This window comes from Amblyomma maculatum, unplaced genomic scaffold (genome assembly GCF_055883805.1).
Source record: "Amblyomma maculatum isolate TAMU_Amacu unplaced genomic scaffold, ASM5588380v1 scaffold_13, whole genome shotgun sequence".
NCBI classification, from domain to species: domain Eukaryota; kingdom Metazoa; phylum Arthropoda; class Arachnida; order Ixodida; family Ixodidae; genus Amblyomma; species Amblyomma maculatum.
The window spans coordinates 7,845,844-7,858,864 of NW_028146738.1; positions in this window are offsets into that span (position 1 = coordinate 7,845,844).

The following is a 13,021-nucleotide window of genomic DNA, read 5'->3' on the forward strand; positions in this document are numbered from 1 at the left end:
AACATACGCAATCTGTTTTTCTTTTCAAAGAAGTAGTGAGGCGGGTTTTGCTGGATGGGCTGCCATGACGGGCAATTTAGGCCGATTTCACAAGGAGTTGCGATACGCCACCGTTGCAGTAATGGGCCGTATTACGGGCCGCTCTATAATTGAGAGCGTTCTAAAACGTCCGCATTTATTGGTCGCCGTCGCCATCTTGAATAGTTACGTCACGGGATGCTGCGATTGCGTCGCGGAGGCGAAAAAACAGATGACGTCGCGCACCTAATTATGCCCGTGGTTTTAGACTATTTTTGTAGAGCGCGGTGAGACGGTCTAAAACGTTTTAGAGGAGTTTTTAGAGCGAAAATGGCGGCAGCGTCCGCGGTGGAGTGGTGTGAGTGGTGGCTGCGGCGCTGAAGCGGCAACGCCGGTGCAAGCAACGACGAAGGGCGGTGTGTGAGAATGCGTTCTACTTGTTCTGCGAGTTGTTCCGATGCCTATTTCGACTTGAAAATGTGAAAGCGGAATGGTGGTGCGACGAATGCGCCGATGAACTGTGATGAAGCTTGCAGTCGACCGCTCTGACGGTGCGGCTGTCATGCGTGCTCCGATCTTTTTTCTTTTTTTTTGCCTCCGGAGGATTTCGTCTCCGCAGGTAGTCGGCCTCATAACTGACGGTGATCAAGTGCGTGCGTCAAATGGCTGAACGCAACTGCTGCAAAGTTGGCGCTGAAGGGTGGTTCGGCTCCGCAGTTCGCCCAAAGCAAAAGGTGGAGGCGAAGGCGACATACAGTGCAAAACGAATGAAAACGAGCGAGGTTGGTAGTGTACGCTCAACCGCGTTGCTTTTCCCCGTGTTCGTTCTAACTTAAGCATTTGTGTGTGAGACGTTCGTGTGGATATAAACGTTTATTTTACCTGTGCTCCGCGGTCGAGCTTTCTTTTGTTTTGTTTCTTAAAGAAAAATAAACAAAGCCCCGATTACACTGCTTTCGATATGATTTCTCCATGCATTTAGGACCATCATACAGTACCTGACTTCAGACGATGCGCAAAAGCCGGCACTAGCCGTGGAATCAGCTGTTTTACTGAAAAGCGCCATTATCACGGTTTTTTTACCCTTTGCCAGCGCGCCCTCGCGGCAAAATAAGCTACCCACGAGAGCGTTTATTTCCAAAACTGTAGCTGCTCCATGATTTCTTTGATGACGTCGAACTTGAAATGCGGGATTCATGAAAAAATAAAGCTTTAGTTAATTTATTCACATGCTATATCTATAAAAAGTTAGCGAACGGCTCCTTGATGTGTGAATAAATCTCTTGCTGTGAAAATAAGCGGCCCGGGGGGGCACCCTGGCGATCATTGGTTGATTCCGATTTTCGTCACGCGTTGACGTCTCGCCAAGACGTCACGGCGTCGTCATTTTGATGTCACGCTCTATAACTTTAGAGCGAGTCCCCTAGTTCGGCCCCTGGTAGTTGTGGTACTTCCGGTAGGATTTTGGCACTGGATATGCGTGCGGCAAGCGCAGAGCTACACACCGGATAAAGTAAATACTCAGTGTTTACAGACCTTTCACGTTGGTTGGGTGCACAACTGTTGTGTGCCGGTTGCTACAACAACAGGAAGCACAAAGGCCTCGGCTATTACGTTTCTCCCAAGAAGCTCCGAGAGCAATGGATCGCAAATATCGAGCCCGACAGACTGGGAGGTAAGTAGAAGCGGTGCGTTTAGCCTTTTGTGCGGTAAATTACGCGGAAATATCAGCATGTTTGCAAGATAAATGTTTATGTTCTCTACGCAATGTGATCCGCGCGTAACAGAATAACTGCACAGCGCAGAGACACCGCCGGCACCCATATCGCTTCATAACTTGTCACTGGCTGGCGTATATATATATATTTGCAGCTTAAGCTCGTATTTTTTCCCGAGCGGCGTGCGGATGCTCTGTCACAAGCGGCCTTAGGGCTGTAGATTGCTTAAGGTTCAGTGATACCTAGGCCGACGACAGAGATGTCGGAAACCCTGCCACGTTCTCATGTCTGTATGGATTTGCAGTAGTATGGCTGCTAAGTAGCCTGGAGCTTTTACTCACATTCCTGCAAACACCAATCATCGCTAAAACCATGAATTCCTAGCTTCCTTGCTCATCTCTGAGGAGAAAGCCTACTTGCTAACCGCGGTGATGGCCCAATGACCTTTGCATATTTGGCTGCTGATCCCAAGGCCGCGGGTACCGTCCTGGATGCGGCAGCTGTATATTAGATAGAGGCAAAAGACAATGTTCATGTGCTTGATGCACCATAGCAAACCCCCAGGTGGCTTAATTTTTCCTGATGGGCCACTTCCAGGCGGGAAGCCTCCAAGTTAAAAAAAAAGACCTACTTATGACGTGATTGGTATGACTCGAGTCTTGTTTAAAAATAGTCATAGTGAACACATCAGTGTTATATGAACTATATGATCATCCTGTTTACAGGTTTTCCTAGTTCATTACAACATCAGGCCACAGGGTCTGTGAAGGAAGGAAAAAGGACTAAATGATTCAAGTTCCCACTGCCTTTCCCCTAAAGCCGCAAAAGGTGATGCAGAGACGTCCTCTGACGCGAAAGGTATAGCAACTAACTCTAGCCAAGAAATTTGGCATCCACATTTATATATTGTACGGATTTCTGTCTGCTGCAGGTTAATGCATCTAAATGCTTAGTATTGAGTTGCAAAGTAGTCATAGTATGAATCCCTTATGTAGCATGTACTGCTGCAGATTCCATGTGCTGATTGTGAACAAACTCTTTCAAGAAAAATACTTGGCTCTTATTTTATGAATGGGACCATCAGGTAGTCTTGCCTTAGATGTGTGACATGCAGTACATTGGTTTTTGGCTTATTTTTACCCCTTTCTGGTATTTGAGTTTTAACAAGCCTACTTTGGCTCCTAAAACCACACTACTTTGTAAATAAATGATATTTCTTTCCTTGCTTCAACTAGCCCACTCAAAACAACTCTGCATTGAAAGTGATGCCTACCAGTAGAGATGAAGCTGACCACACCACCGTCGATGGTACAAACTCAAGTGGGGCAACCGTAGGTCACAACTACAGCTTCACGAAATAAAGCGACCAAAGTGTCCTTGACAAACTTGCTGCACAAAAAGAGATAATTTTAATGCTTTCAAAATAAACTAGACAGCACAAAGGCAGAAGTAGAGGCAGTTAAGAAACAGCTAGCAAAACTGCAGCAAGAACAAGCCAAAGTGAAAAAATTGTGCAGTCGATTGCAGCAGATGAACAGGTTACTAAAGGTTGAATTATCAAGTGCTATACAATGAAGTCAAAAACATGTAAGCTAAAGCCAAAAAAATGAATTTGCATATGAGATGTTAAGACCTGAAAAAGCTGAAATACTACACGACCTTCATGTTACGTGAATGGCTCAATGCATTTTGATTTCTCCTAGAGCTGAAAGCCAAGCGACTACGTTTTTGTAATATGTCAAATGCAGAAGGCGAAAACAGGAAGTTTGTTTTGCCTTTGAAAACCCAGTTGATCCTTGTGTTGCATCTGCGACTGGGCCTTTAGGAACTGACCTAGCCTAGAGGTAAGCAGTGCACACCAATTTCCATGCTCCCGAGTATAACCAACCCAAGCAACCACCGACATCCATCGGACGGCCAGTGGCCATCCGTTTCGGATGTTCCGGATGGCCGATGGACGTCCGCGAACAGCCAGTGGACGTCCGTCGGCCGTCCGATGTGCGTCCAAATGGACATGTTTGTCTGGCCAATGGACGTCCATTTCGGACGTCCGTTCCCGGATCTTTCTCGCATATTCGCATATATGCTGCATGCATGCTTTTTTCGCTCCCACGAGGCAATAAAATAGAAAAGCAGCTTAAAGTACAACAGGCATATTTTATTGTAAAATATCTAATTCATCAATATGACGCAAAACTTGAAGCGCACATCCATCTTCCGTGATGAAGTGGAAGCAACCAGCTTTCTGCAAAAAGAGAGAAAAAAAAACAGGTTAGTAAATCGCCTGTAGCTCATGCACAGCATAGTCCTTGACTCGAGGTTTTCTGGAGGCCAATAACAAGAAAATTGGGTATTTCTCATATTGTACCTGCCCTACAACACTTGTTACAAGCAGTCTCAAATAGCGAAGTTATGCCCTCTTTTCCCTTAGTTCACATATCGCACCCGCTATCTTTCGAATATCACATAGATTCATCTGCAATGCTTCAAGGATAAAGCTAAATAAGCTAAACAGTTCAGAAGGCAGTATCATACAGGCCATACCTAAATTAAAATAAGCTGATAACGCGCTTCAATAGTTTCAAGCACAGAAAAGGCCACTCGCTATCTGAAATGATTTTTTTTTGTAGTGGTGCACAACTTTCAAGCTCGCGAGCTTGGGCGATTATCGCTTATCGCATTGTACAGGAGCAGTTATGCATTTTATCACTGCAATGCACTGCAGCGCAGACTGTGCCCTCGCAACCTGCAACTTGCATTGAAAAATGCGGAGCATGCCACTTGCGAAGGCAAACATATTAAAAAAAAATATTTGAAGACCGACTGTTTACCCAGCGCCTTGGTTGACGAAAACAAGGAGGTTGGTTATAAGCTTCGCAAGATTGTAAGAGTGGAACGCGATAGCACCTCCAGCAATTTCCTAGTTTGCTTAGAGGAGAGGGAGAGCCAACTCAATAGACATACACGGACGCCACCGCGCCAATTACTCCTGGTTTTCGGTGTAACTAGCTCCTTAATGCTATCGCGTTGAAATGTGTCAGTAGGTTCACTGCGCTGTTACATATTCATACAATTTTCGCTGCGCAGATTTTCACACAGATGGGTGAAGGCATTAGAGCATAGTTGCGTGCACCCGCACAGAACTAAAAAAAAATGCTGCCGCGAGCCGCGGCGGCAGGACTATAGCAGGACGACAGCCGGCAATGGCGGCACAGAAACACGTGGTACGAAACTACGGCAGAAACATTCATGCGCAGAAATGAATTGGCCGTAATAAGTTAACACTATATTTTTACTGAATATTGTTAGTTTCTTTAAATAGATACCCTTTCTTGTGAGGATATTCAAGCGAAACCTACCATCCCCCCCCTCCCACACACACGCACACACTGCAATAGAATACGCAACTTTCAACCAAACTACGGCCGCCGGCCGGCGAGGACTGGCGGGGATTTCAAACAGCAAAACTATTTTTGTTAAGACCCACAGTGCAAGGTAATCCGGCGCTTTTGTTCGCCAAGACGTGGTCGTGGACCATCGTAGATGGCGAAGCCGCGCAGGTGGTACATGTACATACGTTAAGGCTCAACTAGAGTAACAATTGAAGATCACGAGCGCCGCTACCAACGGATACAACGAATTGCGGCATGAAAGCTGAGAAATTAATGACATCGCCCCATACTGTATGTGCCAGAGTTTTTTAGGCCAACCAGCTAATCATTTGGTATATAATACAATTCGCTATCTCAGGGGCCGAATGGAAGTTGCAAACCTAATTGGATTTTCTATTGGAATTTTGAGTACCATTTGGAAAATCCGAATGGAATTTTACACGCAATTGCAACTATTTGGAATGCCCAATTGGTATTTGCAGAACCTTGGTTAATCCAACTGGACTAATCCATTGGAGAGGTGGTGTCCAATATTGGGTCCAGATGTAACCATTTGCAGGTCCCAATTGGCCCCGATGTTTTTCTTTTTTTTTTGACCAGGCAGGACACACCTCGAGCATTGAAGACAAGTGTGAATGTTGAAACATAATTTTGTCAGCGAGGAAATATATGTCCTGGAAACATACTCGTCCGTACGTACATCGGACGTACACCTCGTCTCTCATGCGGATATACAAAAACGTACGAATACGGATGTCCGAAACCGGAGGTTGTACGTATGTCCGACGGACGTACAATTTCGGAAAAGGACGTTCGGCTCTAGCTCGGACGTACAACGGACGTCAGTGGTTGCTTGGGAAAGAAGCATTATGCACAAACAGTGGCGTAGAGCTGCATCTGTGAAATTATTTTAAAACATTTTATGCTCTCCGTGGCACAAAAAGGTTCTTGCTTTGCCTATCAGCAGCTCAGCAAAGTACTGTGTTGAGGTAAAACTATTGTGCAGTAACAAAAACAGCTGAATGCTCCTGCTTAAAAACAATACTTGCCCTATTGAATTAGTGAGAAAGAAAGAAAATATGGGTAGATTGATTGCGATTTTGGTTAGTAGACAATCTTAACAAGCAGCTATGACTCAGAAGCATTAAGATTTGGTTAAGTTGCTCATGTGTTAATACTATTACTGTTAAAATGCTGTTTACTCTATTGAAATAAGCAGGTTGTATCACCTACACACAAAGGTGCAGAGTAGTCATAGCATGAATCCCTTATGTAGCAGGTACTGCTGCAGATTCCATGTGCTAACTAGCTATTAACCATGTTTTATTCTCATGCACAGGTCTCGAAACACTAAGAAAAAAAATTTTACCCCATTTTACAAACAACACATTGCTTTTCACCCAAAACTGATATTAGGCAGACGGACTTGCAGATTTGTCTTGTGCTTAAGTTTTCTAAGGAAAGCAAATGTCTTGAACAAACTGTAGAATAAATGAAGTGTGCATCAGTAAACAAAACCTCATGCTTTCCACATCACCATAAAAATCAACGCAACCTGTTTCCTAAAAGGAGACTTTCTAAGCAAACTAGTTTAAACACACCCGTTTTCCCCTTTTTCACAAAACAATTTAACCTTGCTCTTGGTGCATGATAGCCTTAGGTGCTTATGCGCCAAAAAAACCCAACACAACACAAAGTTGTGATGTTGCATGCTTTACTAGCGAATGAATGCCAATGATCAAGTACAGTTCTATTAATCGCATGTGCTGCATTGCAAGAAAATGTCTTGGTACAATCCATATTGGAAATTATGCTCATAAAAATAAATTCTTTATTAGGTTTTGCATGTCACAGATGATGGTGTTATGGATTGGATCACCTGGCTGGATTTCCTGAACAACAGGCTGTGTCAGGTAAGAGGAAAATACACAATATTTCTAGCAGATGGTCAAATGACGTTTTAATCAAAAGGCTGCAATCATCCAATTTCAAAGTTTGATGCAGCTGCAAACACTGATGCCACCTGCCATTTGTGATAAGTACCAACTTGAAGTGTTCTCTGAAGAAGGATACAACACAGTTGATGGCATCATGGATTGCACTGAAATATTTATAGAGACTTCATCATCCTTCAGAGTTCCAGAGTTAAACATACTCTACAAAAAACATAACACAGCCAATGCCTTGATAGTATGCAGCCCCAATGGTTTTGCCAAGTTTATTTCTGATCTTGCACCTGGAAGGCTCTCCGATAAGACCTTAACACTGTCATGCGGCACTCTTGAGAAGTTCTTACCTGGGCGCAGTGTAATGGCAGACAGAGGATCATCATAGTTGAGGAATGCAAGCAACTTTCTCTGCACTTGAACCCCATTTATGAATAGGTGCTCACAACTGTCAGAAGATGACGAAACAGAGACAAGACGCATGCAAGCCTTTGAATACATGTTGAAAGAGTAATAGGAAGGGTGAAGACCTTCTAAATCCTCTTGCAAGCGTTTGCCAACAGCATGACTGACTAGCTCAACAAGGTCTGTCATCTGTATGCACTTTAAACAAACTTTGTTCATGAGCCCTTGCTTAAGTAATGTACATGAACCAAGTACTATTGCAAGCAAAAGTTAAATGCTCCTGCAAGCGTGTGCCCAACTGTCAAGAAAAAATGGTATTGCAGTGTGTTGCCGACATGTATTTTCTGCTTTTTTTGTCCACTTTTGTTGTGCTCAAAAGAATAATTTTGATTTCAACACTCTCGCAGCCCACTGCACACTAGAAGTTGTTCCTAGCTATGAAGGCATTTTATAGCTACTATATGTTCACTATTATAACAGTGAGCAAAAAACTGTACGCATTAAATGCTTCCACTGATGGCATTACAGAAATAGCCATGTCACAGCCACAGAAAACAAATACCCACCACGAAGGGGCATCTTCACATAATGAAAATTAGATGTGCTCCCACTTCTCCTCTCTCTCTCCTATCTAGCGCACAAATTTTGTTTTCCAGCATTCGTAGCATGCTTAACAAACGTAATGGAATATGCTCCTTCGAACTGCAGCCATCTCTTTTAAACATGTTTTCACTGCCAGTTTTTCTATCTCCATAAATCTTCCTTCTCCAAGTTGAGTCTTAGTTATATGACCATGTTTCCAGTCACAGCTTTCCTTGACAGCGCGCTGAAATTGATTAACTCACTAAAATATCTGCCACTTCGGGTTCCAATCTGAACAATGTCAAGTTTCTTAAATTTACAAGTGTTTACTCTTGCATATATTAACAGAAATTTTCCAGCAGGCATTAGACCAGGGTTTGCTACCTGCCACATGGAAGGTAGCAGATAGCAAAGAAAAGAGAAATGATCTTTTGTGACAGATGTATCACGTTTACCCAGTGATACGATAGCAACATTGCTGACGTTGGTTTGCTGACATTTTTTTTTTTATGCATAAAGCTTCATATGTGTGTTCTCTGCAATAAAATTTCAGTTCATAGTTTGCGTTCGAGTGCCTCATATCATTTTCAACATTTGTTTTTCAAAATTGCAACGATGCTTGAAAAGGTCAGAAAGTTGATTCTGCTGCACAAATGAAGTAACAACAATCATATTTCGCTCACCAGCATTCCTTGTAAACTTCATGAGCACATCCTTTTTGCTCATCTAGCCAATTTCTTGGAATAAAAATCTTTCTTCTCCCAATCTCAGCACAGTTTTTGAAAATAATACTGATGTGAAATCTAAGTTGCATCTTTTGCTAACAGGTTGCATGCCATTCTTGATTGTAACTCACTAGCTAACTGCGTATCATAGATTTCACCAAAGTATTTAATAAAGTCTGCCATAGCTTACTACTATACAAGTTACAGACGCTTAACCTGGACTCAGATTCTAACTGGGCTTGATGCTTTTCTTACGAGCCATCAGTTCATTCGATTAGCGACCTCGCCTCGGATCCAAGTATGGTTGATTATAGTGTTCCTCAAAGTTCTGTACTTGGTCTGTTTCTTTTCCTTATTTATATTAACGATTTACCTTCCCACATTTCTTCTAAAATTTGCCTATTTGCTGATGACTACATAATTTTCAGAGAAATAAAATGTGATGGCAACATACTAACTTCAATCTGACCTCGATTCCATCTCAGCATGGTGCAAATCTTCGCTATTGGACCTTAATGCTAACAAGTCTAAATTTATGCATGTGTGTAGAGTGAATAATTTATCCTCTGATCACATTAATGGCATGCTTCTAGATTCAGTGCTGTCATGTAAATACCTCGGTGTTCACATCTTTAACAACCTTACCTAGATTGTTCATGTTATGCATGTTAATGCCAGCAAAACACTTAAATATCTTTGTCCTGACCTTACCGAAGTGCCTTCTTCCCTGAAACTTTTACTCTACAAATCACTCACCAAGTTACCTAAATGTAAATATGCAGCATCAGCATGGGATCCTTACCAGCAGAACTTAGCACAGTTATGAGAGCGGCTCAAAATATTTCTGTATGATTTGCCCCTCTCCACTGAGAACTGCAAACATATCCAGCATGACAGACAGCTTCGATCTGCCATCCCGTGTATCTCGTCATAGAAAACTTTGTCTTCACATCTTTCGTATTAGTTTTCATCATTATCACTCTTGAGAATTTATTTCACTGCTGCAGTGCATGTCACCACAGATGGCTTACTCACAAGGTTGATGTGAGTGATCCTGCCTTCATTCGTTTTTATCCCGTACATCGGACAAGTGGAATCATCTTCCCCGGTACTGGCAGCAATCAATGACAACAGTTTATTCCATGATTGCATTAGGTAAAGTTGCATAACCAGCAACATCTCGTAACATTATGCTCTCATTATGTGTGTTGTAATATTATGGCAAATGGCTCCCCTATGTAATACTGTATGGCCCTGAAGGATTTAAATAAATAAGTGACCACAGCACATGCAGCTGAATTCAGTCTAACCGGGCTGGCTTTAGACTAGTATTCCTGTGCTTTCAATGCATGTATTAGACACATTTTCAGAATGAAACGAAACTACATACAGCAGCCAACTTAATTTTTTCAATTCTTTCATGAACCTCAGAATAGTGATTCTGCTTGTGCATATATTACCAATGAATTGCAAAGAAAATAGACATGTCATATATTATGCACCTTAGAGAAGAATCATAGCTGCTTCTTGCAATTCTTTGCATACATATCTCAGGTTTGTTCTGAAAATACTGTTCCCAGAAAAGCCAGAACTTCATGTATCAAGCTGTTTGCATAGTCATACAACATTTCCTTGAGCAACACTTGAGCAAGCAACAAAATTTGTTGCTCCTTATGCACCCAGTCATCACAGATCTGCATTGAAACATACAACCAAAGGTATGAAAATGACTAGAACATTAAAAAAAATTGTAAGCACTATTATCAAAGAGCATAGGAGAATACTTTCATAGAGTCAAATGTTGACTAATATTTGTTTCACAATAATCAGGAGCTGAAAATGTGCTCTGACAGACTGCAAAACAAGACTGTAATTTAGGTAACCTCCAAAAGTCACCTAAAGAGGTTCAGGAAAGAGCCCTTATGTGGCTAAAACAACCAAAGTTCGTTCTCTACATGTCTGCAGGAAGGTCACATATCATGTGCAAACTCTCAGAAGCCTTTCATAGCTTGCACAAAACACATTGCAGAAAATTAATTAGTGGGTAAAGTGCTAGGCTACAGACCATATAGACTTGGGCTTAGTCCTAGCTATGGCAGCTGTGTATCTATGGAGTCGAAATAATAAACACAACCATACATAGCCGTGCGTATCGGCAGGCACCCCACCCCTCTCATTCCTCTAAGGTGGCACCAAGTTCACCCCTATACCTCTGTCGGACTTGTGCCATTGTTTTTAAACATGCAGGCTATGTCCTTGCAGAGCTTTTTACAATACTGGTGGCTGAGGACTTGTATTGTTGCATTACAAGTCACCTTTCCTCCAGAAAGCTGGGACAACAATTAAGGACCATTGTGAGAAGTCTGTGGAGTAGTTTGCAATTCTAAATTCTTGGCGAAGCTTGTTTTGTTCCTAAATGTAGAGTATCTAGTATGTGCTATTATTCCATCACATTAAAATAAATGTTGTATAACCATTCCTTCTCTTGGCACTGTGTTCTGGCTATAAGGGTCTTGTGGTGCTGGGGGGGGGGGGACACTGCAGTGAAACTTAGCTCCCCCTAATGCAGAACACTGTGGAGGCCTATGCACCCGTATATTGTGTAATTCTAATGCACGCTGAAGAACCCAAGTAATCCATATCAACCTGGAGTGCCTGTGTCGCTTTACAACATTAAATCCAACAATTTACAAATTTTCAAAACAGATTACCATAGTATACACGTGCTCTTTATCCTTTAAATTAGTACTGCTTTCAAGAGCTCTGGTCCTTCTTTGTATTAGACACAATAAAGACATACACATAAATGCTATTCTTTCAAAACACTTGCTTCAGTATTTGTTTGAAATGAACAAGTAAGTCTTAAGAAAAAATGTGCAGTGGTCCACTAATTGAATGAAGAAGGGTTCATCAAATAGCACTGTAACCTGCAAGCACTTCTCTTTACTGTAAACAAACAGCACACACAACTTGTCCTCAGCCATACTCATTTGCATTTTCACTTGTGTGTAGTACTTACTACTGGACATCAGGTTACTATTACGCAGCTCCCCCTTTCCAAGTACTTCCACATTCATTGTAATTTCGATTTCAAGAAGGCGAGCCTCACAGCAGCTGCATGAAACAGTACCGTCTGGACTTGCATTCAGAAATGGCTTGTGGCATGAGAGAAAAGCCACATCCTCAGAAATGAACGTCAACATGGCTCTCATTCTTACTGATGAAAGCTGTTCGTACCTCGTCTTCCAACAACAGCCCTCTTTTCATCGCATAGACTGGACGGATTTTTTTGTACATTATCGCAATAATGACAGACCGTGTGTCATGGCGCCCCATTTTTGTCTTGCATGTGTGCACCCACGTTAAACCCAATGTGCAATTGAGGCTGTGATTAGGCCTTCCCTGTAAGAGTGCTACAAGGAACTTGCACTTTGCAGCCCTGTGGCTGCTTCAATGACTGTCACCTCTTCATGCATATATGGTTTTGAAGGACCGGGAGGGAAGGCGGTTTACAAACTGTGGGTGTGTCTGGCCTCACAGTTTCCTTTGTTTGGATGGACAAAAAATTATTTGCCGCTGACACATTGGCAAAGCACTGAAGGCCACTTTTCTAAAGTTTTCCTTGCAGGTACACCAATTGTAGGGTGCGAACATTTAAGTTTTTATGCCCAAGTGCTGAATATGCCACTCGCCTTTTGTGGCGAGTTATTGCAGGACTAATCCCTTGTGATGTATCCTTGCAGAAAACTAGGCTGTTAACCTTCTCGCTCACTGCCCTTGGGTTCCTTGGTTGGTACCATCGGCATTCTTTCTCTACAAGAAACTGAATCTGGTACACAATCGAGATCATGCTGTGCAATGTACATAAGACCACAGAGCACACAACAGAGATGTTTGCACCCCCCCGATTCCTGCAACACATGAGCAGGCCGGTGATTACCTCACCATCACACTTTGAGACTCCAGTACTAACTTTGTAGGCTATTCGTGTTTACATACATGCCAGCACTTCAGCATGGACGATAGTTTCTGGGGATTACCTGGTAGAAAACTCAAGTTTTTGATGATGGCTAGATGTAAACAGGCGCAGGCCATCTTCTCTATGCTTCCCTGCTCCTTTGTTTTCGATGTATCTGCGTGAGAAAAATAGTAAGGGTGCATCAAACGGCCACTCTTTTGATGCTGTGAAGTTTTAGGAGTTGCAGTGGCACAAGTAACTATGGCTTCTTGTATGA